Below are 25,244 nucleotides of genomic sequence, written 5' to 3' on the forward strand. Positions count from 1 at the left end.
ACGGGAGTCCAGGAGCTCATCTCCACAAATGGACTTTTCAGGATCCTTGGGTGGCTCCGTAGTTTGAAACCAATTCTGGTTATCGCTTCTCGGCCTTTTGGCTAAGATCAAGTGTAGTATCTGTTCTTATCAGTTTAATATCTGATACGTCCCCTATCTGGGGACCATATATTAAATGGATTTTTAGAACAGGGAGATGGAAAAAGAGCTTGCTCTGTCCACTCCACGCATTGACCTGGTATTGCAGTATCTCCAGGACCGGTGCACCCCTTCTTTAATGCAGTTTCTAAAATCAGAAAGAATTGAATTCAATGTTTTTTGTTCATTTTGCTTGTTTGTCGGATTTTGGGATGGACTCTTTGGCTTTGCTTTTCTTCTCCTCATTGGATTTTTCATGTTCAAAGTTGCAGAAGCCAGATTACAAGCTCATTTTGGTTCAACTTCAGCAACTGTGCATTGCATTGCCATGTAATGTGATGCAATGCTATCTTTCTAGCTCTCCCTTTTTACTTCCTTTTGGATAAACAGACATATTAGGCAAGCATTTTGGAGCTTTCACCTAAATAACTACAGGTGGTGAGATAAGCTGCACAATATAATTGACCTTTCAGTATATTGTTGCACACACACCATCTATTTAGCAAATGCCCTTGTTATCAACAGCAGCCTTTTAAACTCACCTGAGCTAACAGGTATGTGCGCTGGTTACTCTGCTGCGCTTAAAATTTCTTTTTTGGTTTGCTACAATGCCTTTTCTGAAACGTTGTCTCCTTCTGCTGGAACACTGACTTCTTTCATTTAATGCCTGCAGACTATAAAAGAGAACCCAACCCAAAAAGTTTGGTTGATTAGTCTGTGGCATTCTGTTAAACTGTTGCTTATGGCGGTCTCTGTGAGCTTCTCAGCGACATTCAGCCAGCCAGGTATCCTGCCTGCAGTAGATGGAATGTGGCAATGGAACGCTGGCTGCGCGTGTCATAATAGGCTCTGAGCCTTTATATACCTGTGCACAGCAGCAGCGACCTTCAGTCTGCTGCTGGACAGCCAGCAGCAGCAGCAGCAGGAGAGGTATGTAATCAGGAGCCCTCCTGCTAAGGGTAGACAGCTGCTCGTTCCACCCCACCCCCCGCCTTAATTGGTTCTCCTCCCTTCCAACGGTGTTGAGGCGGGTGGGAACAGCAGGGGGTGAAGGTGCTGTGTTTAAAGAGGTGGAGTTATGCAGATCTAAAACGCGTGGATTGCAGCAGCAGCAAGCCGAAAAGTGCAGGCATGTAAGGGATCTAGAGGTTGACAACATGTCTTCTTAACGGGAGTCCAGGAGCTCATCTCCACAAATGGACTTTTCAGGATCCTTGGGTGGCTCCGTAGTTTGAAACCAATTCTGGTTATCGCTTCTCGGCCTTTTGGCTAAGATCAAGTGCAGTGATCTACCGGTTGCTGCCTTGGTCTTGGCTGAGAGGTGCCTTGGGTACCCGGCTCCTTGGCCTCGGGGGATCGCTGCATGTAGCAGTGCGGCTTCACCCCCTTGCTGCTTTTGGGGAGCCGGATTAGTCCCTGGGCAACGAGGGGCGATCAGCCTGCCTGCTTTTTTTAAGTAGGCGAGGAGGATTTTTGCCACGTTTGGTGTGAAGATATGGACGGGAGAAGCCCAAATATGCTGACCTGTGAAGAGGTCCCAGTTTTTGCAAGACTGAAGAATGCAGTGCGGTTTATTTTTTTGGATCCAGAGAAGAAGAAGTCTGGCTTGTTTTTTTTGGTAGAGAAGATTTTGTTTGGACTATTGGAAGTTCAAATGGAACAAGTTTTGTCTATGTTGGAGTTCCCGAAGAGAGGGATATATGATGTTATTTTTTGTTCAGAAGATATCTTTTCTGACTTTTGGAAGAGAATGGATCTAGTGAAGGAAGATTCGATACTTGAAGGTGTTTTTTTTGTGTCGCATTTTCCTAGGAAGGAAAGGCTAATAGTAATAAGGATGTATAGTCCTTTCATATTGGAAGAAGAGATCATGACCTTTTTATCCCGGTACTGTGAGAAAGTGAGTTCTGCTGGCAAAATGTTTAACCGATATGGTTTTTGGACCACGAGGTGGAGGTTCCTGGTCAAGTTCAAGGAAAGTTCGGATGGTGTTGTGGTACTCCCACCAAGCAGATTCAAAATCGGGACAGTTAATGGAGATATGTTCTTTACAGGTATGCCGAAGTTTTGTAGGCGTTGTAAACAGTATGGCCATGAAAAGGATTCCTGTACATTACAGTGGTGTGCCAAGTGTAAAGAAGTGGGACATAAGGCAGAGAATTGTGAAAAAAGTAAGAAATGTAATCTATGTGGTGGCAGTGGTCATTTATATGATTGCTGTCCTGTCAATAAAAGGGAGGAGAAGTCAGTTGACAAGGAAGATGGAAATGAAGAAGAGTCTGAAGCTGCCCCCCATGATGAAACGGAAGAGAACATATCTCAAAAGAAGGAGGAACAAATAAGAGATATAAGAAAAGAAGGTGATCATATGGAAGAAGATACTGAGAGTGATATCACAGGCGTTGAGATTGAAAATACTAGCTTGGAAGAAGAAGTGGAGGTGGATAGGGAGTCAGAAGATCAGGAGGAAAGTGAGTCCTCCAGTCAGGATGAAAAGGAAGGTGCTGTAAGTAATATGGAAGAGGAGGAGGAGGGTGAAGAAACTAGTGAAGAAGAAAGAGAGGATGTCGCATGTGAAGCCAGAGAAGAAATTGAAGGAGTTTTGTCATCTGGGAAGGACTCTAGTGAAGCAAAGGATGTTTCAGAAAAAAATATGAGGGAGATGGAGGAGAGACAAGAAGTGTTGAAAATGCTAGAGAGTTGTGAAGGGGGGAGTCAGGCTAGTCTAAGGCGCAAAGTGTGGAATAACATTTATAGCGATATGCATCGTTTTTTTTCAACTTACAGAATACCTCAGTCGTTGGCTAAAGAGGTAGAAGAAGCTTGGGATGGTCGGTTTCTGGATGGAAGGCTTTTGAATGCCTTGGCAGCATATGGCCTGAAGAGAGGAATGTTGCCTTAAATCGTAATGGTAAAGATTGTAATGTTGTGATGTAAAGAATATGGAATAACTGTATTGTGATAATATAAACGTATATATATAAAATAAGATTGGAAAAATGGATATATGACCCACAATGATGGATAACAACCTAATACCATTTGGAAATCATTGCAAAGCATGAAATGGTAAATATGGGACTTGCAATCTGAGTGGAAAAAAAAAAAAAAAAAAAAAAAAAAAATCTGTTCTTATCAGTTTAATATCTGATACGTCCCCTATCTGGAGACCATATATTAAATGGATTTTTAGAACAGGGAGATGGAAAAAGAGCTTGCTCTGTCCACTCCACGCATTGACCTGGTATTGCAGTATCTCCAGGACCGGTGCACCCCTTCTTTAATGCAGTTTCTAAAATCAGAAAGAATTGAATTCAATGTTTTTTGTTCATTTTGCTTGTTTGTCGGATTTTGGGATGGACTCTTTGGCTTTGCTTTTCTTCTCCTCATTGGATTTTTCATGTTCAAAGTTGCAGAAGCCAGATTACAAGCTCATTTTGGTTCAACTTCAGCAACTGTGCATTGCATTGCCATGTAATGTGATGCAATGCTATCTTTCTAGCTCTCCCTTTTTACTTCCTTTTGGATAAACAGACATATTAGGCAAGCATTTTGGAGCTTTCACCTAAATAACTACAGGTGGTGAGATAAGCTGCACAATATAATTGACCTTTCAGTATATTGTTGCACACACACCATCTATTTAGCAAATGCCCTTGTTATCAACAGCAGCCTTTTAAACTCACCTGAGCTAACAGGTATGTGCGCTGGTTACTCTGCTGCGCTTAAAATTTCTTTTTTGGTTTGCTACAATGCCTTTTCTGAAACGTTGTCTCCTTCTGCTGGAACACTGACTTCTTTCATTTAATGCCTGCAGACTATAAAAGAGAACCCAACCCAAAAAGTTTGGTTGATTAGTCTGTGGCATTCTGTTAAACTGTTGCTTATGGCGGTCTCTGTGAGCTTCTCAGCGACATTCAGCCAGCCAGGTATCCTGCCTGCAGTAGATGGAATGTGGCAATGGAACGCTGGCTGCGCGTGTCATAATAGGCTCTGAGCCTTTATATACCTGTGCACAGCAGCAGCCACCTTCAGTCTGCTGCTGGACAGCCAACAGCAGCAGCAGCAGCAGGAGAGGTATGTAATCAGGAGCCCTCCTGCTAAGGGTAGACAGCTGCTCGTTCCACCCCACCCCCCGCCTTAATTGGTTCTCCTCCCTTCCAACGGTGTTGAGGCGGGTGGGAACAGCAGGGGGTGAAGGTGCTGTGTTTAAAGAGGTGGAGTTATGCAGATCTAAAACGCGTGGATTGCAGCAGCAGCAAGCCGAAAAGTGCAGGCATGTAAGGGATCTAGAGGTTGACAACATGTCTTCTTAACGGGAGTCCAGGAGCTCATCTCCACAAATGGACTTTTCAGGATCCTTGGGTGGCTCCGTAGTTTGAAACCAATTCTGGTTATCGCTTCTCGGCCTTTTGGCTAAGATCAAGTGTAGTATCTGTTCTTATCAGTTTAATATCTGATACGTCCCCTATCTGGGGACCATATATTAAATGGATTTTTAGAACAGGGAGATGGAAAAAGAGCTTGCTCTGTCCACTCCACGCATTGACCTGGTATTGCAGTATCTCCAGGACCGGTGCACCCCTTCTTTAATGCAGTTTCTAAAATCAGAAAGAATTGAATTCAATGTTTTTTGTTCATTTTGCTTGTTTGTCGGATTTTGGGATGGACTCTTTGGCTTTGCTTTTCTTCTCCTCATTGGATTTTTCATGTTCAAAGTTGCAGAAGCCAGATTACAAGCTCATTTTGGTTCAACTTCAGCAACTGTGCATTGCATTGCCATGTAATGTGATGCAATGCTATCTTTCTAGCTCTCCCTTTTTACTTCCTTTTGGATAAACAGACATATTAGGCAAGCATTTTGGAGCTTTCACCTAAATAACTACAGGTGGTGAGATAAGCTGCACAATATAATTGACCTTTCAGTATATTGTTGCACACACACCATCTATTTAGCAAATGCCCTTGTTATCAACAGCAGCCTTTTAAACTCACCTGAGCTAACAGGTATGTGCGCTGGTTACTCTGCTGCGCTTAAAATTTCTTTTTTGGTTTGCTACAATGCCTTTTCTGAAACGTTGTCTCCTTCTGCTGGAACACTGACTTCTTTCATTTAATGCCTGCAGACTATAAAAGAGAACCCAACCCAAAAAGTTTGGTTGATTAGTCTGTGGCATTCTGTTAAACTGTTGCTTATGGCGGTCTCTGTGAGCTTCTCAGCGACATTCAGCCAGCCAGGTATCCTGCCTGCAGTAGATGGAATGTGGCAATGGAACGCTGGCTGCGCGTGTCATAATAGGCTCTGAGCCTTTATATACCTGTGCACAGCAGCAGCCACCTTCAGTCTGCTGCTGGACAGCCAGCAGCAGCAGCAGCAGCAGGAGAGGTATGTAATCAGGAGCCCTCCTGCTAAGGGTAGACAGCTGCTCGTTCCACCCCACCCCCCGCCTTAATTGGTTCTCCTCCCTTCCAACGGTGTTGAGGCGGGTGGGAACAGCAGGGGGTGAAGGTGCTGTGTTTAAAGAGGTGGAGTTATGCAGATCTAAAACGCGTGGATTGCAGCAGCAGCAAGCCGAAAAGTGCAGGCATGTAAGGGATCTAGAGGTTGACAACATGTCTTCTTAACGGGAGTCCAGGAGCTCATCTCCACAAATGGACTTTTCAGGATCCTTGGGTGGCTCCGTAGTTTGAAACCAATTCTGGTTATCGCTTCTCGGCCTTTTGGCTAAGATCAAGTGTAGTATCTGTTCTTATCAGTTTAATATCTGATACGTCCCCTATCTGGGGACCATATATTAAATGGATTTTTAGAACAGGGAGATGGAAAAAGAGCTTGCTCTGTCCACTCCACGCATTGACCTGGTATTGCAGTATCTCCAGGACCGGTGCACCCCTTCTTTAATGCAGTTTCTAAAATCAGAAAGAATTGAATTCAATGTTTTTTGTTCATTTTGCTTGTTTGTCGGATTTTGGGATGGACTCTTTGGCTTTGCTTTTCTTCTCCTCATTGGATTTTTCATGTTCAAAGTTGCAGAAGCCAGATTACAAGCTCATTTTGGTTCAACTTCAGCAACTGTGCATTGCATTGCCATGTAATGTGATGCAATGCTATCTTTCTAGCTCTCCCTTTTTACTTCCTTTTGGATAAACAGACATATTAGGCAAGCATTTTGGAGCTTTCACCTAAATAACTACAGGTGGTGAGATAAGCTGCACAATATAATTGACCTTTCAGTATATTGTTGCACACACACCATCTATTTAGCAAATGCCCTTGTTATCAACAGCAGCCTTTTAAACTCACCTGAGCTAACAGGTATGTGCGCTGGTTACTCTGCTGCGCTTAAAATTTCTTTTTTGGTTTGCTACAATGCCTTTTCTGAAACGTTGTCTCCTTCTGCTGGAACACTGACTTCTTTCATTTAATGCCTGCAGACTATAAAAGAGAACCCAACCCAAAAAGTTTGGTTGATTAGTCTGTGGCATTCTGTTAAACTGTTGCTTATGGCGGTCTCTGTGAGCTTCTCAGCGACATTCAGCCAGCCAGGTATCCTGCCTGCAGTAGATGGAATGTGGCAATGGAACGCTGGCTGCGCGTGTCATAATAGGCTCTGAGCCTTTATATACCTGTGCACAGCAGCAGCCACCTTCAGTCTGCTGCTGGACAGCCAGCAGCAGCAGCAGCAGCAGGAGAGGTATGTAATCAGGAGCCCTCCTGCTAAGGGTAGACAGCTGCTCGTTCCACCCCACCCCCCGCCTTAATTGGTTCTCCTCCCTTCCAACGGTGTTGAGGCGGGTGGGAACAGCAGGGGGTGAAGGTGCTGTGTTTAAAGAGGTGGAGTTATGCAGATCTAAAACGCGTGGATTGCAGCAGCAGCAAGCCGAAAAGTGCAGGCATGTAAGGGATCTAGAGGTTGACAACATGTCTTCTTAACGGGAGTCCAGGAGCTCATCTCCACAAATGGACTTTTCAGGATCCTTGGGTGGCTCCGTAGTTTGAAACCAATTCTGGTTATCGCTTCTCGGCCTTTTGGCTAAGATCAAGTGTAGTATCTGTTCTTATCAGTTTAATATCTGATACGTCCCCTATCTGGGGACCATATATTAAATGGATTTTTAGAACAGGGAGATGGAAAAAGAGCTTGCTCTGTCCACTCCACGCATTGACCTGGTATTGCAGTATCTCCAGGACCGGTGCACCCCTTCTTTAATGCAGTTTCTAAAATCAGAAAGAATTGAATTCAATGTTTTTTGTTCATTTTGCTTGTTTGTCGGATTTTGGGATGGACTCTTTGGCTTTGCTTTTCTTCTCCTCATTGGATTTTTCATGTTCAAAGTTGCAGAAGCCAGATTACAAGCTCATTTTGGTTCAACTTCAGCAACTGTGCATTGCATTGCCATGTAATGTGATGCAATGCTATCTTTCTAGCTCTCCCTTTTTACTTCCTTTTGGATAAACAGACATATTAGGCAAGCATTTTGGAGCTTTCACCTAAATAACTACAGGTGGTGAGATAAGCTGCACAATATAATTGACCTTTCAGTATATTGTTGCACACACACCATCTATTTAGCAAATGCCCTTGTTATCAACAGCAGCCTTTTAAACTCACCTGAGCTAACAGGTATGTGCGCTGGTTACTCTGCTGCGCTTAAAATTTCTTTTTTGGTTTGCTACAATGCCTTTTCTGAAACGTTGTCTCCTTCTGCTGGAACACTGACTTCTTTCATTTAATGCCTGCAGACTATAAAAGAGAACCCAACCCAAAAAGTTTGGTTGATTAGTCTGTGGCATTCTGTTAAACTGTTGCTTATGGCGGTCTCTGTGAGCTTCTCAGCGACATTCAGCCAGCCAGGTATCCTGCCTGCAGTAGATGGAATGTGGCAATGGAACGCTGGCTGCGCGTGTCATAATAGGCTCTGAGCCTTTATATACCTGTGCACAGCAGCAGCCACCTTCAGTCTGCTGCTGGACAGCCAGCAGCAGCAGCAGCAGGAGAGGTATGTAATCAGGAGCCCTCCTGCTAAGGGTAGACAGCTGCTCGTTCCACCCCACCCCCCGCCTTAATTGGTTCTCCTCCCTTCCAACGGTGTTGAGGCGGGTGGGAACAGCAGGGGGTGAAGGTGCTGTGTTTAAAGAGGTGGAGTTATGCAGATCTAAAACGCGTGGATTGCAGCAGCAGCAAGCCGAAAAGTGCAGGCATGTAAGGGATCTAGAGGTTGACAACATGTCTTCTTAACGGGAGTCCAGGAGCTCATCTCCACAAATGGACTTTTCAGGATCCTTGGGTGGCTCCGTAGTTTGAAACCAATTCTGGTTATCGCTTCTCGGCCTTTTGGCTAAGATCAAGTGTAGTATCTGTTCTTATCAGTTTAATATCTGATACGTCCCCTATCTGGGGACCATATATTAAATGGATTTTTAGAACAGGGAGATGGAAAAAGAGCTTGCTCTGTCCACTCCACGCATTGACCTGGTATTGCAGTATCTCCAGGACCGGTGCACCCCTTCTTTAATGCAGTTTCTAAAATCAGAAAGAATTGAATTCAATGTTTTTTGTTCATTTTGCTTGTTTGTCGGATTTTGGGATGGACTCTTTGGCTTTGCTTTTCTTCTCCTCATTGGATTTTTCATGTTCAAAGTTGCAGAAGCCAGATTACAAGCTCATTTTGGTTCAACTTCAGCAACTGTGCATTGCATTGCCATGTAATGTGATGCAATGCTATCTTTCTAGCTCTCCCTTTTTACTTCCTTTTGGATAAACAGACATATTAGGCAAGCATTTTGGAGCTTTCACCTAAATAACTACAGGTGGTGAGATAAGCTGCACAATATAATTGACCTTTCAGTATATTGTTGCACACACACCATCTATTTAGCAAATGCCCTTGTTATCAACAGCAGCCTTTTAAACTCACCTGAGCTAACAGGTATGTGCGCTGGTTACTCTGCTGCGCTTAAAATTTCTTTTTTGGTTTGCTACAATGCCTTTTCTGAAACGTTGTCTCCTTCTGCTGGAACACTGACTTCTTTCATTTAATGCCTGCAGACTATAAAAGAGAACCCAACCCAAAAAGTTTGGTTGATTAGTCTGTGGCATTCTGTTAAACTGTTGCTTATGGCGGTCTCTGTGAGCTTCTCAGCGACATTCAGCCAGCCAGGTATCCTGCCTGCAGTAGATGGAATGTGGCAATGGAACGCTGGCTGCGCGTGTCATAATAGGCTCTGAGCGTTTATATACCTGTGCACAGCAGCAGCCACCTTCAGTCTGCTGCTGGACAGCCAGCAGCAGCAGCAGCAGGAGAGGTATGTAATCAGGAGCCCTCCTGCTAAGGGTAGACAGCTGCTCGTTCCACCCCACCCCCCGCCTTAATTGGTTCTCCTCCCTTCCAACGGTGTTGAGGCGGGTGGGAACAGCAGGGGGTGAAGGTGCTGTGTTTAAAGAGGTGGAGTTATGCAGATCTAAAACGCGTGGATTGCAGCAGCAGCAAGCCGAAAAGTGCAGCCATGTAAGGGATCTAGAGGTTGACAACATGTCTTCTTAACGGGAGTCCAGGAGCTCATCTCCACAAATGGACTTTTCAGGATCCTTGGGTGGCTCCGTAGTTTGAAACCAATTCTGGTTATCGCTTCTCGGCCTTTTGGCTAAGATCAAGTGTAGTATCTGTTCTTATCAGTTTAATATCTGATACGTCCCCTATCTGGGGACCATATATTAAATGGATTTTTAGAACAGGGAGATGGAAAAAGAGCTTGCTCTGTCCACTCCACGCATTGACCTGGTATTGCAGTATCTCCAGGACCGGTGCACCCCTTCTTTAATGCAGTTTTCAAAATCAGAAAGAATTGAATTCAATGTTTTTTGTTCATTTTGCTTGTTTGTCGGATTTTGGGATGGACTCTTTGGCTTTGCTTTTCTTCTCCTCATTGGATTTTTCATGTTCAAAGTTGCAGAAGCCAGATTACAAGCTCATTTTGGTTCAACTTCAGCAACTGTGCATTGCATTGCCATGTAATGTGATGCAATGCTATCTTTCTAGCTCTCCCTTTTTACTTCCTTTTGGATAAACAGACATATTAGGCAAGCATTTTGGAGCTTTCACCTAAATAACTACAGGTGGTGAGATAAGCTGCACAATATAATTGACCTCTCAGTATATTGTTGCACACACACCATCTATTTAGCAAATGCCCTTGTTATCAACAGCAGCCTTTTAAACTCACCTGAGCTAACAGGTATGTGCGCTGGTTACTCTGCTGCGCTTAAAATTTCTTTTTTGGTTTGCTACAATGCCTTTTCTGAAACGTTGTCTCCTTCTGCTGGAACACTGACTTCTTTCATTTAATGCCTGCAGACTATAAAAGAGAACCCAACCCAAAAAGTTTGGTTGATTAGTCTGTGGCATTCTGTTAAACTGTTGCTTATGGCGGTCTCTGTGAGCTTCTCAGCGACATTCAGCCAGCCAGGTATCCTGCCTGCAGTAGATGGAATGTGGCAATGGAACGCTGGCTGCGCGTGTCATAATAGGCTCTGAGCCTTTATATACCTGTGCACAGCAGCAGCCACCTTCAGTCTGCTGCTGGACAGCCAGCAGCAGCAGCAGCAGGAGAGGTATGTAATCAGGAGCCCTCCTGCTAAGGGTAGACAGCTGCTCGTTCCACCCCACCCCCCGCCTTAATTGGTTCTCCTCCCTTCCAACGGTGTTGAGGCGGGTGGGAACAGCAGGGGGTGAAGGTGCTGTGTTTAAAGAGGTGGAGTTATGCAGATCTAAAACGCGTGGATTGCAGCAGCAGCAAGCCGAAAAGTGCAGGCATGTAAGGGATCTAGAGGTTGACAACATGTCTTCTTAACGGGAGTCCAGGAGCTCATCTCCACAAATGGACTTTTCAGGATCCTTGGGTGGCTCCGTAGTTTGAAACCAATTCTGGTTATCGCTTCTCGGCCTTTTGGCTAAGATCAAGTGTAGTATCTGTTCTTATCAGTTTAATATCTGATACGTCCCCTATCTGGGGACCATATATTAAATGGATTTTTAGAACAGGGAGATGGAAAAAGAGCTTGCTCTGTCCACTCCACGCATTGACCTGGTATTGCAGTATCTCCAGGACCGGTGCACCCCTTCTTTAATGCAGTTTCTAAAATCAGAAAGAATTGAATTCAATGTTTTTTGTTCATTTTGCTTGTTTGTCGGATTTTGGGATGGACTCTTTGGCTTTGCTTTTCTTCTCCTCATTGGATTTTTCATGTTCAAAGTTGCAGAAGCCAGATTACAAGCTCATTTTGGTTCAACTTCAGCAACTGTGCATTGCATTGCCATGTAATGTGATGCAATGCTATCTTTCTAGCTCTCCCTTTTTACTTCCTTTTGGATAAACAGACATATTAGGCAAGCATTTTGGAGCTTTCACCTAAATAACTACAGGTGGTGAGATAAGCTGCACAATATAATTGACCTTTCAGTATATTGTTGCACACACACCATCTATTTAGCAAATGCCCTTGTTATCAACAGCAGCCTTTTAAACTCACCTGAGCTAACAGGTATGTGCGCTGGTTACTCTGCTGCGCTTAAAATTTCTTTTTTGGTTTGCTACAATGCCTTTTCTGAAACGTTGTCTCCTTCTGCTGGAACACTGACTTCTTTCATTTAATGCCTGCAGACTATAAAAGAGAACCCAACCCAAAAAGTTTGGTTGATTAGTCTGTGGCATTCTGTTAAACTGTTGCTTATGGCGGTCTCTGTGAGCTTCTCAGCGACATTCAGCCAGCCAGGTATCCTGCCTGCAGTAGATGGAATGTGGCAATGGAACGCTGGCTGCGCGTGTCATAATAGGCTCTGAGCCTTTATATACCTGTGCACAGCAGCAGCCACCTTCAGTCTGCTGCTGGACAGCCAGCAGCAGCAGCAGCAGGAGAGGTATGTAATCAGGAGCCCTCCTGCTAAGGGTAGACAGCTGCTCGTTCCACCCCACCCCCCGCCTTAATTGGTTCTCCTCCCTTCCAACGGTGTTGAGGCGGGTGGGAACAGCAGGGGGTGAAGGTGCTGTGTTTAAAGAGGTGGAGTTATGCAGATCTAAAACGCGTGGATTGCAGCAGCAGCAAGCCGAAAAGTGCAGGCATGTAAGGGATCTAGAGGTTGACAACATGTCTTCTTAACGGGAGTCCAGGAGCTCATCTCCACAAATGGACTTTTCAGGATCCTTGGGTGGCTCCGTAGTTTGAAACCAATTCTGGTTATCGCTTCTCGGCCTTTTGGCTAAGATCAAGTGTAGTATCTGTTCTTATCAGTTTAATATCTGATACGTCCCCTATCTGGGGACCATATATTAAATGGATTTTTAGAACAGGGAGATGGAAAAAGAGCTTGCTCTGTCCACTCCACGCATTGACCTGGTATTGCAGTATCTCCAGGACCGGTGCACCCCTTCTTTAATGCAGTTTCTAAAATCAGAAAGAATTGAATTCAATGTTTTTTGTTCATTTTGCTTGTTTGTCGGATTTTGGGATGGACTCTTTGGCTTTGCTTTTCTTCTCCTCATTGGATTTTTCATGTTCAAAGTTGCAGAAGCCAGATTACAAGCTCATTTTGGTTCAACTTCAGCAACTGTGCATTGCATTGCCATGTAATGTGATGCAATGCTATCTTTCTAGCTCTCCCTTTTTACTTCCTTTTGGATAAACAGACATATTAGGCAAGCATTTTGGAGCTTTCACCTAAATAACTACAGGTGGTGAGATAAGCTGCACAATATAATTGACCTTTCAGTATATTGTTGCACACACACCATCTATTTAGCAAATGCCCTTGTTATCAACAGCAGCCTTTTAAACTCACCTGAGCTAACAGGTATGTGCGCTGGTTACTCTGCTGCGCTTAAAATTTCTTTTTTGGTTTGCTACAATGCCTTTTCTGAAACGTTGTCTCCTTCTGCTGGAACACTGACTTCTTTCATTTAATGCCTGCAGACTATAAAAGAGAACCCAACCCAAAAAGTTTGGTTGATTAGTCTGTGGCATTCTGTTAAACTGTTGCTTATGGCGGTCTCTGTGAGCTTCTCAGCGACATTCAGCCAGCCAGGTATCCTGCCTGCAGTAGATGGAATGTGGCAATGGAACGCTGGCTGCGCGTGTCATAATAGGCTCTGAGCCTTTATATACCTGTGCACAGCAGCAGCCACCTTCAGTCTGCTGCTGGACAGCCAGCAGCAGCAGCAGCAGGAGAGGTATGTAATCAGGAGCCCTCCTGCTAAGGATAGACAGCTGCTCGTTCCACCCCACCCCCCGCCTTAATTGGTTCTCCTCCCTTCCAACGGTGTTGAGGCGGGTGGGAACAGCAGGGGGTGAAGGTGCTGTGTTTAAAGAGGTGGAGTTATGCAGATCTAAAACGCGTGGATTGCAGCAGCAGCAAGCCGAAAAGTGCAGGCATGTAAGGGATCTAGAGGTTGACAACATGTCTTCTTAACGGGAGTCCAGGAGCTCATCTCCACAAATGGACTTTTCAGGATCCTTGGGTGGCTCCGTAGTTTGAAACCAATTCTGGTTATCGCTTCTCGGCCTTTTGGCTAAGATCAAGTGTAGTATCTGTTCTTATCAGTTTAATATCTGATACGTCCCCTATCTGGGGATCATATATTAAATGGATTTTTAGAACAGGGAGATGGAAAAAGAGCTTGCTCTGTCCACTCCACGCATTGACCTGGTATTGCAGTATCTCCAGGACCGGTGCACCCCTTCTTTAATGCAGTTTCTAAAATCAGAAAGAATTGAATTCAATGTTTTTTGTTCATTTTGCTTGTTTGTCGGATTTTGGGATGGACTCTTTGGCTTTGCTTTTCTTCTCCTCATTGGATTTTTCATGTTCAAAGTTGCAGAAGCCAGATTACAAGCTCATTTTGGTTCAACTTCAGCAACTGTGCATTGCATTGCCATGTAATGTGATGCAATGCTATCTTTCTAGCTCTCCCTTTTTACTTCCTTTTGGATAAACAGACATATTAGGCAAGCATTTTGGAGCTTTCACCTAAATAACTACAGGTGGTGAGATAAGCTGCACAATATAATTGACCTTTCAGTATATTGTTGCACACACACCATCTATTTAGCAAATGCCCTTGTTATCAACAGCAGCCTTTTAAACTCACCTGAGCTAACAGGTATGTGCGCTGGTTACTCTGCTGCGCTTAAAATTTCTTTTTTGGTTTGCTACAATGCCTTTTCTGAAACGTTGTCTCCTTCTGCTGGAACACTGACTTCTTTCATTTAATGCCTGCAGACTATAAAAGAGAACCCAACCCAAAAAGTTTGGTTGATTAGTCTGTGGCATTCTGTTAAACTGTTGCTTATGGCGGTCTCTGTGAGCTTCTCAGCGACATTCAGCCAGCCAGGTATCCTGCCTGCAGTAGATGGAATGTGGCAATGGAACGCTGGCTGCGCGTGTCATAATAGGCTCTGAGCCTTTATATACCTGTGCACAGCAGCAGCCACCTTCAGTCTGCTGCTGGACAGCCAGCAGCAGCAGCAGCAGGAGAGGTATGTAATCAGGAGCCCTCCTGCTAAGGGTAGACAGCTGCTCGTTCCACCCCACCCCCCGCCTTAATTGGTTCTCCTCCCTTCCAACGGTGTTGAGGCGGGTGGGAACAGCAGGGGGTGAAGGTGCTGTGTTTAAAGAGGTGGAGTTATGCAGATCTAAAACGCGTGGATTGCAGCAGCAGCAAGCCGAACAGTGCAGGCATGTAAGGGATCTAGAGGTTGACAACATGTCTTCTTAACGGGAGTCCAGGAGCTCATCTCCACAAATGGACTTTTCAGGATCCTTGGGTGGCTCCGTAGTTTGAAACCAATTCTGGTTATCGCTTCTCGGCCTTTTGGCTAAGATCAAGTGTAGTATCTTTCGAAAAGGCGGTTTTGGATGTTGGCCGCCCTAGTAGATTGATACATTATGCACACTGGGGTTTAGGCGCTTGTTAGTACGCCAGGTGGCTAATATAGTCATCTGGTGGAAAGCATGGCCCCCCAGGATCGACGCCATTGGGCCGGGGAAGATCGAAAGCCCGAAGTGTGAAGTGCCCCAGGAGTGGTGACCCTGGGGTGCCTTAACTCACTGGGATTGGGAACCCCACTTGAGTTTATGGCACATTTGCACAAGCACTTCAAATTTTCTTTCTTCGCACACACCCTTATTCCGGGCCTTCTGGCCTTAGGATGGGGAATTTTTCAATTCCCGGTCGAAGGTCCGGGCAGTATTATACTGTGAAACCTTCACTATTTATTTAATTTCTTTGTCACTGTGTGTCCACTTATTCACGTGTGTCACGTCCTACTAGGATTTTGTCGGGATGCGGTTCCCTTACGGGTTCCTCTCTTGGCAGGTCTAGGGGGGGAGTGTGTGGCCATCAGGTTCCGCTCCCCCCTGAACCCCCCTGGCTCTCCTCTTTCGGGAGGAGAGCGTTGTTGGCTCCCCTCTTTCGGGAGGGGAGCACAGTCTTTGGCTCCCAGTGCCTTGCTCGGGTGAGAACTCGGGCAGGTGCTGGTGGTAAGATTGGGTCGCCTCTGGCTTCTGCTGGAGGTGGCTTTTTGTCCCTGTTCCTCGCTGTGGCCTTTTGGCTCGGAGGGACGGGGAATGGTTTGGGGGACCCTTCTCCTTTTGGAGAGGGTTTCATGAAGACCAGCATCCTAGTGCACTTTTTTTGTGGCACTTGTCACTTTTTTAAGCGCACTCGGGTTTTGTACACGAATTCGGGCTTTCGCCAAAAAAAAAAAAATCTGTTCTTATCAGTTTAATATCTGATACGTCCCCTATCTGGGGACCATATATTAAATGGATTTTTAGAACAGGGAGATGGAAAAAGAGCTTGCTCTGTCCACTCCACGCATTGACCTGGTATTGCAGTATCTCCAGGACCGGTGCACCCCTTCTTTAATGCAGTTTCTAAAATCAGAAAGTATTGAATTCAATGTTTTTTGTTCATTTTGCTTGTTTGTCGGATTTTGGGATGGACTCTTTGGCTTTGCTTTTCTTCTCCTCATTGGATTTTTCATGTTCAAAGTTGCAGAAGCCAGATTACAAGCTCATTTTGGTTCAACTTCAGCAACTGTGCATTGCATTGCCATGTAATGTGATGCAATGCTATCTTTCTAGCTCTCCCTTTTTACTTCCTTTTGGATAAACAGACATATTAGGCAAGCATTTTGGAGCTTTCACCTAAATAACTACAGGTGGTGAGATAAGCTGCACAATATAATTGACCTTTCAGTATATTGTTGCACACACACCATCTATTTAGCAAATGCCCTTGTTATCAACAGCAGCCTTTTAAACTCACCTGAGCTAACAGGTATGTGCGCTGGTTACTCTGCTGCGCTTAAAATTTCTTTTTTGGTTTGCTACAATGCCTTTTCTGAAACGTTGTCTCCTTCTGCTGGAACACTGACTTCTTTCATTTAATGCCTGCAGACTATAAAAGAGAACCCAACCCAAAAAGTTTGGTTGATTAGTCTGTGACATTCTGTTAAACTGTTGCTTATGGCGGTCTCTGTGAGCTTCTCAGCGACATTCAGCCAGCCAGGTATCCTGCCTGCAGTAGATGGAATGTGGCAATGGAACGCTGGCTGCGCGTGTCATAATAGGCTCTGAGCCTTTATATACCTGTGCACAGCAGCAGCCACCTTCAGTCTGCTGCTGGACAGCCAGCAGCAGCAGCAGCAGGAGAGGTATGTAATCAGGAGCCCTCCTGCTAAGGGTAGACAGCTGCTCGTTCCACCCCACCCCCCGCCTTAATTGGTTCTCCTCCCTTCCAACGGTGTTGAGGCGGGTGGGAACAGCAGGGGGTGAAGGTGCTGTGTTTAAAGAGGTGGAGTTATGCAGATCTAAAACGCGTGGATTGCAGCAGCAGCAAGCCGAAAAGTGCAGGCATGTAAGGGATCTAGAGGTTGACAACATGTCTTCTTAACGGGAGTCCAGGAGCTCATCTCCACAAATGGACTTTTCAGGATCCTTGGGTGGCTCCGTAGTTTGAAACCAATTCTGGTTATTGCTTCTCGGCCTTTTGGCTAAGATCAAGTGTAGTATCTGTTCTTATCAGTTTAATATCTGATACGTCCCCTATCTGGGGACCATATATTAAATGGATTTTTAGAACAGGGAGATGGAAAAAGAGCTTGCTCTGTCCACTCCACGCATTGACCTGTTATTGCAGTATCTCCAGGACCGGTGCACCCCTTCTTTAATGCAGTTTCTAAAATCAGAAAGAATTGAATTCAATGTTTTTTGTTCATTTTGCTTGTTTGTCGGATTTTGGGATGGACTCTTTGGCTTTGCTTTTCTTCTCCTCATTGGATTTTTCATGTTCAAAGTTGCAGAAGCCAGATTACAAGCTCATTTTGGTTCAACTTCAGCAACTGTGCATTGCATTGCCATGTAATGTGATGCAATGCTATCTTTCTAGCTCTCCCTTTTTACTTCCTTTTGGATAAACAGACATATTAGGCAAGCATTTTGGAGCTTTCACCTAAATAACTACAGGTGGTGAGATAAGCTGCACAATATAATTGACCTTTCAGTATATTGTTGCACACACACCATCTATTTAGCAAATGCCCTTGTTATCAACAGCAGCCTTTTAAACTCACCTGAGCTAACAGGTATGTGCGCTGGTTACTCTGCTGCGCTTAAAATTTCTTTTTTGGTTTGCTACAATGCCTTTTCTGAAACGTTGTCTCCTTCTGCTGGAACACTGACTTCTTTCATTTAATGCCTGCAGACTATAAAAGAGAACCCAACCCAAAAAGTTTGGTTGATTAGTCTGTGGCATTCTGTTAAACTGTTGCTTATGGCGGTCTCTGTGAGCTTCTCAGCGACATTCAGCCAGCCAGGTATCCTGCCTGCAGTAGATGGAATGTGGCAATGGAACGCTGGCTGCGCGTGTCATAATAGGCTCTGAGCCTTTATATACCTGTGCACAGCAGCAGCCACCTTCAGTCTGCTGCTGTACAGCCAGCAGCAGCAGCAGCAGGAGAGGTATGTAATCAGGAGCCCTCCTGCTAAGGGTAGACAGCTGCTCGTTCCACCCCACCCCCCGCCTTAATTGGTTCTCCTCCCTTCCAATGGTGTTGAGGCGGGTGGGAACAGCAGGGGGTGAAGGTGCTGTGTTTAAAGAGGTGGAGTTATGCAGATCTAAAACGCGTGGATTGCAGCAGCAGCAAGCCGAAAAGTGCAGGCATGTAAGGGATCTAGAGGTTGACAACATGTCTTCTTAACGGGAGTCCAGGAGCTCATCTCCACAAATGGACTTTTCAGGATCCTTGGGTGGCTCCGTAGTTTGAAACCAATTCTGGTTATCGCTTCTCGGCCTTTTGGCTAAGATCAAGTGTAGTATCTGTTCTTATCAGTTTAATATCTGATACGTCCCCTATCTGGGGACCATATATTAAATGGATTTTTAGAACAGGGAGATGGAAAAAGAGCTTGCTCTGTCCACTCCACGCATTGACCTGGTATTGCAGTATCTCCAGGACCGGTGCACCCCTTCTTTAATGCAGTTTCTAAAATCAGAAAGAATTGAATTCAATGTTTTTTGTTCATTTTGCTTGTTTGTCGGATTTTGGGATGGACTCTTTGGCTTTGCTTTTCTTCTCCTCATTGGATTTTTCATGTTCAAAGTTGCAGAAGCCAGATTACAAGCTCATTTTGGTTCAACTTCAGCAACTGTGCATTGCATTGCCATGTAATGTGATGCAATGCTATCTTTCTAGCTCTCCCTTTTTACTTCCTTTTGGATAAACAGACATATTAGGCAAGCATTTTGGAGCTTTCACCTAAATAACTACAGGTGGTGAGATAAGCTGCACAATATAATTGACCTTTCAGTATATTGTTGCACACACACCATCTATTTAGCAAATGCCCTTGTTATCAACAGCAGCCTTTTAAACTCACCTGAGCTAACAGGTATGTGCGCTGGTTACTCTGCTGCGCTTAAAATTTCTTTTTTGGTTTGCTACAATGCCTTTTCTGAAACGTTTTCTCCTTCTGCTGGAACACTGACTTCTTTCATTTAATGCCTGCAGACTATAAAAGAGAACCCAACCCAAAAAGTTTGGTTGATTAGTCTGTGGCATTCTGTTAAACTGTTGCTTATGGCGGTCTCTGTGAGCTTCTCAGCGACATTCAGCCAGCCAGGTATCCTGCCTGCAGTAGATGGAATGTGGCAATGGAACGCTGGCTGCGCGTGTCATAATAGGCTCTGAGCCTTTATATACCTGTGCACAGCAGCAGCCACCTTCAGTCTGCTGCTGTACAGCCAGCAGCAGCAGCAGCAGGGGAGGTATGTAATCAGGAGCCCTCCTGCTAAGGGTAGACAGCTGCTCGTTCCACCCCACCCCCGCCTTAATTGGTTCTCCTCCCTTCCAATGGTGTTGAGGCGGGTGGGAACAGCAGGGGGTGAAGGTGCTGTGTTTAAAGAGGTGGAGTTATGCAGATCTAAAACGCGTGGATTGCAGCAGCAGCAAGCCGAAAAGTGCAGGCATGTAAGGGATCTAGAGGTTGACAACATGTCTTCTTAACGGGAGTCCAGGAGCTCATCTCCACAAATGGACTTTTCAGGATCCTTGGGTGGCTCCGTAGTTTGAAACCAATTCTGGTTATCGCTTCTCGGCCTTTTGGCTAAGATCAAGTGTAGTATCTGTTCTTATCAGTTTAATATCTGATACGTCCCCTATCTGGGGACCATATATTAAATGGATTTTTAGAACAGGGAGATGGAAAAAGAGCTTGCTCTGTCCACTCCACGCATTGACCTGGTATTGCAGTATCTCCAGGACCGGTGCACCCCTTCTTTAATGCAGTTTCTAAAATCAGAAAGAATTGAATTCAATGTTTTTTGTTCATTTTGCTTGTTTGTCGGATTTTGGGATGGACTCTTTGGCTTTGCTTTTCTTCTCCTCATTGGATTTTTCATGTTCAAAGTTGCAGAAGCCAGATTACAAGCTCATTTTGGTTCAACTTCAGCAACTGTGCATTGCATTGCCATGTAATGTGATGCAATGCTATCTTTCTAGCTCTCCCTTTTTACTTCCTTTTGGATAAACAGACATATTAGGCAAGCATTTTGGAGCTTTCACCTAAATAACTACAGGTGGTGAGATAAGCTGCACAATATAATTGACCTTTCAGTATATTGTTGCACACACACCATCTATTTAGCAAATGCCCTTGTTATCAACAGCAGCCTTTTAAACTCACCTGAGCTAACAGGTATGTGCGCTGGTTACTCTGCTGCGCTTAAAATTTCTTTTTTGGTTTGCTACAATGCCTTTTCTGAAACGTTGTCTCCTTCTGCTGGAACACTGACTTCTTTCATTTAATGCCTGCAGACTATAAAAGAGAACCCAACCCAAAAAGTTTGGTTGATTAGTCTGTGGCATTCTGTTAAACTGTTGCTTATGGCGGTCTCTGTGAGCTTCTCAGCGACATTCAGCCAGCCAGGTATCCTGCCTGCAGTAGATGGAATGTGGCAATGGAACGCTGGCTGCGCGTGTCATAATAGGCTCTGAGCCTTTATATACCTGTGCACAGCAGCAGCCACCTTCAGTCTGCTGCTGGACAGCCAGCAGCAGCAGCAGCAGGAGAGGTATGTAATCAGGAGCCCTCCTGCTAAGGGTAGACAGCTGCTCGTTCCACCCCACCCCCCGCCTTAATTGGTTCTCCTCCCTTCCAACGGTGTTGAGGCGGGTGGGAACAGCAGGGGGTGAAGGTGCTGTGTTTAAAGAGGTGGAGTTATGCAGATCTAAAACGCGTGGATTGCAGCAGCAGCAAGCCGAAAAGTGCAGGCATGTAAGGGATCTAGAGGTTGACAACATGTCTTCTTAACGGGAGTCCAGGAGCTCATCTCCACAAATGGACTTTTCAGGATCCTTGGGTGGCTCCGTAGTTTGAAACCAATTCTGGTTATCGCTTCTCGGCCTTTTGGCTAAGATCAAGTGTAGTATCTGTTCTTATCAGTTTAATATCTGATACGTCCCCTATCTGGGGACCATATATTAAATGGATTTTTAGAACAGGGAGATGGAAAAAGAGCTTGCTCTGTCCACTCCACGCATTGACCTGGTATTGCAGTATCTCCAGGACCGGTGCACCCCTTCTTTAATGCAGTTTCTAAAATCAGAAAGAATTGAATTCAATGTTTTTTGTTCATTTTGCTTGTTTGTCGGATTTTGGGATGGACTCTTTGGCTTTGCTTTTCTTCTCCTCATTGGATTTTTCATGTTCAAAGTTGCAGAAGCCAGATTACAAGCTCATTTTGGTTCAACTTCAGCAACTGTGCATTGCATTGCCATGTAATGTGATGCAATGCTATCTTTCTAGCTCTCCCTTTTTACTTCCTTTTGGATAAACAGACATATTAGGCAAGCATTTTGGAGCTTTCACCTAAATAACTACAGGTGGTGAGATAAGCTGCACAATATAATTGACCTTTCAGTATATTGTTGCACACACACCATCTATTTAGCAAATGCCCTTGTTATCAACAGCAGCCTTTTAAACTCACCTGAGCTAACAGGTATGTGCGCTGGTTACTCTGCTGCGCTTAAAATTTCTTTTTTGGTTTGCTACAATGCCTTTTCTGAAACGTTGTCTCCTTCTGCTGGAACACTGACTTCTTTCATTTAATGCCTGCAGACTATAAAAGAGAACCCAACCCAAAAAGTTTGGTTGATTAGTCTGTGGCATTCTGTTAAACTGTTGCTTATGGCGGTCTCTGTGAGCTTCTCAGCGACATTCAGCCAGCCAGGTATCCTGCCTGCAGTAGATGGAATGTGGCAATGGAACGCTGGCTGCGTGTGTCATAATAGGCTCTGAGCCTTTATATACCTGTGCACAGCAGCAGCCACCTTCAGTCTGCTGCTGGACAGCCAGCAGCAGCAGCAGCAGGAGAGGTATGTAATCAGGAGCCCTCCTGCTAAGGGTAGACAGCTGCTCGTTCCACCCCACCCCCCGCCTTAATTGGTTCTCCTCCCTTCCAACGGTGTTGAGGCGGGTGGGAACAGCAGGGGGTGAAGGTGCTGTGTTTAAAGAGGTGGAGTTATGCAGATCTAAAACGCGTGGATTGCAGCAGCAGCAAGCCGAAAAGTGCAGGCATGTAAGGGATCTAGAGGTTGACAACATGTCTTCTTAACGGGAGTCCAGGAGCTCATCTCCACAAATGGACTTTTCAGGATCCTTGGGTGGCTCCGTAGTTTGAAACCAATTCTGGTTATCGCTTCTCGGCCTTTTGGCTAAGATCAAGTGTAGTATCTGTTCTTATCAGTTTAATATCTGATACGTCCCCTATCTGGGGACCATATATTAAATGGATTTTTAGAACAGGGAGATGGAAAAAGAGCTTGCTCTGTCCACTCCACGCATTGACCTGGTATTGCAGTATCTCCAGGACCGGTGCACCCCTTCTTTAATGCAGTTTCTAAAATCAGAAAGAATTGATTTCAATGTTTTTTGTTCATTTTGCTTGTTTGTCGGATTTTGGGATGGACTCTTTGGCTTTGCTTTTCTTCTCCTCATTGGATTTTTCATGTTCAAAGTTGCAGAAGCCAGATTACAAGCTCATTTTGGTTCAACTTCAGCAACTGTGCATTGCATTGCCATGTAATGTGATGCAATGCTATCTTTCTAGCTCTCCCTTTTTACTTCCTTTTGGATAAACAGACATATTAGGCAAGCATTTTGGAGCTTTCACCTAAATAACTACAGGTGGTGAGATAAGCTGCACAATATAATTGACCTTTCAGTATATTGTTGCACACACACCATCTATTTAGCAAATGCCCTTGTTATCAACAGCAGCCTTTTAAACTCACCTGAGCTAACAGGTATGTGCGCTGGTTACTCTGCTGCGCTTAAAATTTCTTTTTTGGTTTGCTACAATGCCTTTTCTGAAACGTTGTCTCCTTCTGCTGGAACACTGACTTCTTTCATTTAATGCCTGCAGACTATAAAAGAGAACCCAACCCAAAAAGTTTGGTTGATTAGTCTGTGGCATTCTGTTAAACTGTTGCTTATGGCGGTCTCTGTGAGCTTCTCAGCGACATTCAGCCAGCCAGGTATCCTGCCTGCAGTAGATGGAATGTGGCAATGGAACGCTGGCTGCGCGTGTCATAATAGGCTCTGAGCCTTTATATACCTGTGCACAGCAGCAGCCACCTTCAGTCTGCTGCTGGACAGCCAGCAGCAGCAGCAGGAGAGGTATGTAATCAGGAGCCCTCCTGCTAAGGGTAGACAGCTGCTCGTTCCACCCCACCCCCCGCCTTAATTGGTTCTCCTCCCTTCCAACGGTGTTGAGGCGGGTGGGAACAGCAGGGGGTGAAGGTGCTGTGTTTAAAGAGGTGGAGTTATGCAGATCTAAAACGCGTGGATTGCAGCAGCAGCAAGCCGAAAAGTGCAGGCATGTAAGGGATCTAGAGGTTGACAACATGTCTTCTTAACGGGAGTCCAGGAGCTCATCTCCACAAATGGACTTTTCAGGATCCTTGGGTGGCTCCGTAGTTTGAAACCAATTCTGGTTATCGCTTCTCGGCCTTTTGGCTAAGATCAAGTGTAGTATCTGTTCTTATCAGTTTAATATCTGATACGTCCCCTATCTGGGGACCATATATTAAATGGATTTTTAGAACAGGGAGATGGAAAAAGAGCTTGCTCTGTCCACTCCACGCATTGACCTGGTATTGCAGTATCTCCAGGACCGGTGCACCCCTTCTTTAATGCAGTTTCTAAAATCAGAAAGAATTGAATTCAATGTTTTTTGTTCATTTTGCTTGTTTGTCGGATTTTGGGATGGACTCTTTGGCTTTGCTTTTCTTCTCCTCATTGGATTTTTCATGTTCAAAGTTGCAGAAGCCAGATTACAAGCTCATTTTGGTTCAACTTCAGCAACTGTGCATTGCATTGCCATGTAATGTGATGCAATGCTATCTTTCTAGCTCTCCCTTTTTACTTCCTTTTGGATAAACAGACATATTAGGCAAGCATTTTGGAGCTTTCACCTAAATAACTACAGGTGGTGAGATAAGCTGCACAATATAATTGACCTTTCAGTATATTGTTGCACACACACCATCTATTTAGCAAATGCCCTTGTTATCAACAGCAGCCTTTTAAACTCACCTGAGCTAACAGGTATGTGCGCTGGTTACTCTGCTGCGCTTAAAATTTCTTTTTTGGTTTGCTACAATGCCTTTTCTGAAACGTTGTCTCCTTCTGCTGGAACACTGACTTCTTTCATTTAATGCCTGCAGACTATAAAAGAGAACCCAACCCAAAAAGTTTGGTTGATTAGTCTGTGGCATTCTGTTAAACTGTTGCTTATGGCGGTCTCTGTGAGCTTCTCAGCGACATTCAGCCAGCCAGGTATCCTGCCTGCAGTAGATGGAATGTGGCAATGGAACGCTGGCTGCGCGTGTCATAATAGGCTCTGAGCCTTTATATACCTGTGCACAGCAGCAGCCACCTTCAGTCTGCTGCTGGACAGCCAGCAGCAGCAGCAGCAGGAGAGGTATGTAATCAGGAGCCCTCCTGCTAAGGGTAGACAGCTGCTCGTTCCACCCCACCCCCCGCCTTAATTGGTTCTCCTCCCTTCCAACGGTGTTGAGGCGGGTGGGAACAGCAGGGGGTGAAGGTGCTGTGTTTAAAGAGGTGGAGTTATGCAGATCTAAAACGCGTGGATTGCAGCAGCAGCAAGCCGAAAAGTGCAGGCATGTAAGGGATCTAGAGGTTGACAACATGTCTTCTTAACGGGAGTCCAGGAGCTCATCTCCACAAATGGACTTTTCAGGATCCTTGGGTGGCTCCGTAGTTTGAAACCAATTCTGGTTATCGCTTCTCGGCCTTTTGGCTAAGATCAAGTGTAGTATCTTTCGAAAAGGCGGTTTTGGATGTTGGCCGCCCTAGTAGATTGATACATTATGCACACTGGGGTTTAGGCGCTTGTTAGTACGCCAGGTGGCTAATAGAGTCATCTGGTGGAAAGCATGGCCCCCCAGGATCGACGCCATTGGGCCGGGGAAGATCGAAAGCCCGAAGTGTGAAGTGCCCCAGGAGTGGTGACCCTGGGGTGC

The 25,244-nt window shown here is 45.0% G+C and overlaps 17 non-coding genes and 2 pseudogenes across 17 annotated transcripts; all 19 read left to right on the forward strand.

Annotated features, from left to right (window-relative positions):
- Window positions 1-81: 81 nt before the first annotated feature.
- LOC141192687 (U2 spliceosomal RNA) lies at window positions 82-272 on the forward strand. The gene has a single exon (XR_012265997.1). It is a non-coding gene; the product is annotated as a U2 spliceosomal RNA (small nuclear RNA).
- Window positions 273-3,225: 2,953 nt separating this feature from the next.
- Window positions 3,226-3,416, forward strand: LOC141192600 (U2 spliceosomal RNA). The gene has a single exon (XR_012265957.1). It is a non-coding gene; the product is annotated as a U2 spliceosomal RNA (small nuclear RNA).
- A 1,118-nt stretch (window positions 3,417-4,534) lies between these two features.
- Window positions 4,535-4,725, forward strand: LOC141192688 (U2 spliceosomal RNA). The gene has a single exon (XR_012265998.1). It is a non-coding gene; the product is annotated as a U2 spliceosomal RNA (small nuclear RNA).
- Window positions 4,726-5,843: 1,118 nt separating this feature from the next.
- LOC141192689 (U2 spliceosomal RNA) lies at window positions 5,844-6,034 on the forward strand. Its single transcript, XR_012265999.1, has one exon. It is a non-coding gene; the product is annotated as a U2 spliceosomal RNA (small nuclear RNA).
- Window positions 6,035-7,152: 1,118 nt separating this feature from the next.
- LOC141192691 (U2 spliceosomal RNA) lies at window positions 7,153-7,343 on the forward strand. Its single transcript, XR_012266001.1, has one exon. It is a non-coding gene; the product is annotated as a U2 spliceosomal RNA (small nuclear RNA).
- A 1,115-nt stretch (window positions 7,344-8,458) lies between these two features.
- LOC141192692 (U2 spliceosomal RNA) lies at window positions 8,459-8,649 on the forward strand. The gene has a single exon (XR_012266002.1). It is a non-coding gene; the product is annotated as a U2 spliceosomal RNA (small nuclear RNA).
- A 1,115-nt stretch (window positions 8,650-9,764) lies between these two features.
- LOC141192693 (U2 spliceosomal RNA) lies at window positions 9,765-9,955 on the forward strand. Its single transcript, XR_012266003.1, has one exon. It is a non-coding gene; the product is annotated as a U2 spliceosomal RNA (small nuclear RNA).
- Window positions 9,956-11,070: 1,115 nt separating this feature from the next.
- On the forward strand, window positions 11,071-11,261 carry LOC141192694 (U2 spliceosomal RNA). The gene has a single exon (XR_012266004.1). It is a non-coding gene; the product is annotated as a U2 spliceosomal RNA (small nuclear RNA).
- Window positions 11,262-12,376: 1,115 nt separating this feature from the next.
- LOC141192695 (U2 spliceosomal RNA) lies at window positions 12,377-12,567 on the forward strand. Its single transcript, XR_012266005.1, has one exon. It is a non-coding gene; the product is annotated as a U2 spliceosomal RNA (small nuclear RNA).
- Window positions 12,568-13,682: 1,115 nt separating this feature from the next.
- On the forward strand, window positions 13,683-13,873 carry LOC141193062 (U2 spliceosomal RNA). Its single transcript, XR_012266360.1, has one exon. It is a non-coding gene; the product is annotated as a U2 spliceosomal RNA (small nuclear RNA).
- A 1,115-nt stretch (window positions 13,874-14,988) lies between these two features.
- On the forward strand, window positions 14,989-15,080 carry LOC141192639 (U2 spliceosomal RNA; annotated as a pseudogene).
- A 787-nt stretch (window positions 15,081-15,867) lies between these two features.
- LOC141193152 (U2 spliceosomal RNA) lies at window positions 15,868-16,054 on the forward strand. Its single transcript, XR_012266446.1, has one exon. It is a non-coding gene; the product is annotated as a U2 spliceosomal RNA (small nuclear RNA).
- Window positions 16,055-17,169: 1,115 nt separating this feature from the next.
- Window positions 17,170-17,360, forward strand: LOC141193110 (U2 spliceosomal RNA). Its single transcript, XR_012266408.1, has one exon. It is a non-coding gene; the product is annotated as a U2 spliceosomal RNA (small nuclear RNA).
- Window positions 17,361-18,475: 1,115 nt separating this feature from the next.
- On the forward strand, window positions 18,476-18,666 carry LOC141192697 (U2 spliceosomal RNA). The gene has a single exon (XR_012266006.1). It is a non-coding gene; the product is annotated as a U2 spliceosomal RNA (small nuclear RNA).
- A 1,114-nt stretch (window positions 18,667-19,780) lies between these two features.
- On the forward strand, window positions 19,781-19,971 carry LOC141192698 (U2 spliceosomal RNA). Its single transcript, XR_012266007.1, has one exon. It is a non-coding gene; the product is annotated as a U2 spliceosomal RNA (small nuclear RNA).
- A 1,115-nt stretch (window positions 19,972-21,086) lies between these two features.
- LOC141192699 (U2 spliceosomal RNA) lies at window positions 21,087-21,277 on the forward strand. The gene has a single exon (XR_012266008.1). It is a non-coding gene; the product is annotated as a U2 spliceosomal RNA (small nuclear RNA).
- Window positions 21,278-22,392: 1,115 nt separating this feature from the next.
- On the forward strand, window positions 22,393-22,583 carry LOC141192700 (U2 spliceosomal RNA). The gene has a single exon (XR_012266009.1). It is a non-coding gene; the product is annotated as a U2 spliceosomal RNA (small nuclear RNA).
- Window positions 22,584-23,695: 1,112 nt separating this feature from the next.
- On the forward strand, window positions 23,696-23,886 carry LOC141192701 (U2 spliceosomal RNA). The gene has a single exon (XR_012266010.1). It is a non-coding gene; the product is annotated as a U2 spliceosomal RNA (small nuclear RNA).
- Window positions 23,887-25,001: 1,115 nt separating this feature from the next.
- On the forward strand, window positions 25,002-25,093 carry LOC141192629 (U2 spliceosomal RNA; annotated as a pseudogene).
- The last annotated feature ends 151 nt before the right edge of the window (window positions 25,094-25,244 follow it).

This window comes from Phyllobates terribilis, unplaced genomic scaffold (assembly GCF_046119375.1).
Source record: "Phyllobates terribilis strain yellow unplaced genomic scaffold, ASM4611937v1 Scaffold_63__1_contigs__length_7903474, whole genome shotgun sequence".
In the NCBI taxonomy this organism is placed as follows: Eukaryota; Metazoa; Chordata; class Amphibia; order Anura; family Dendrobatidae; genus Phyllobates; species Phyllobates terribilis.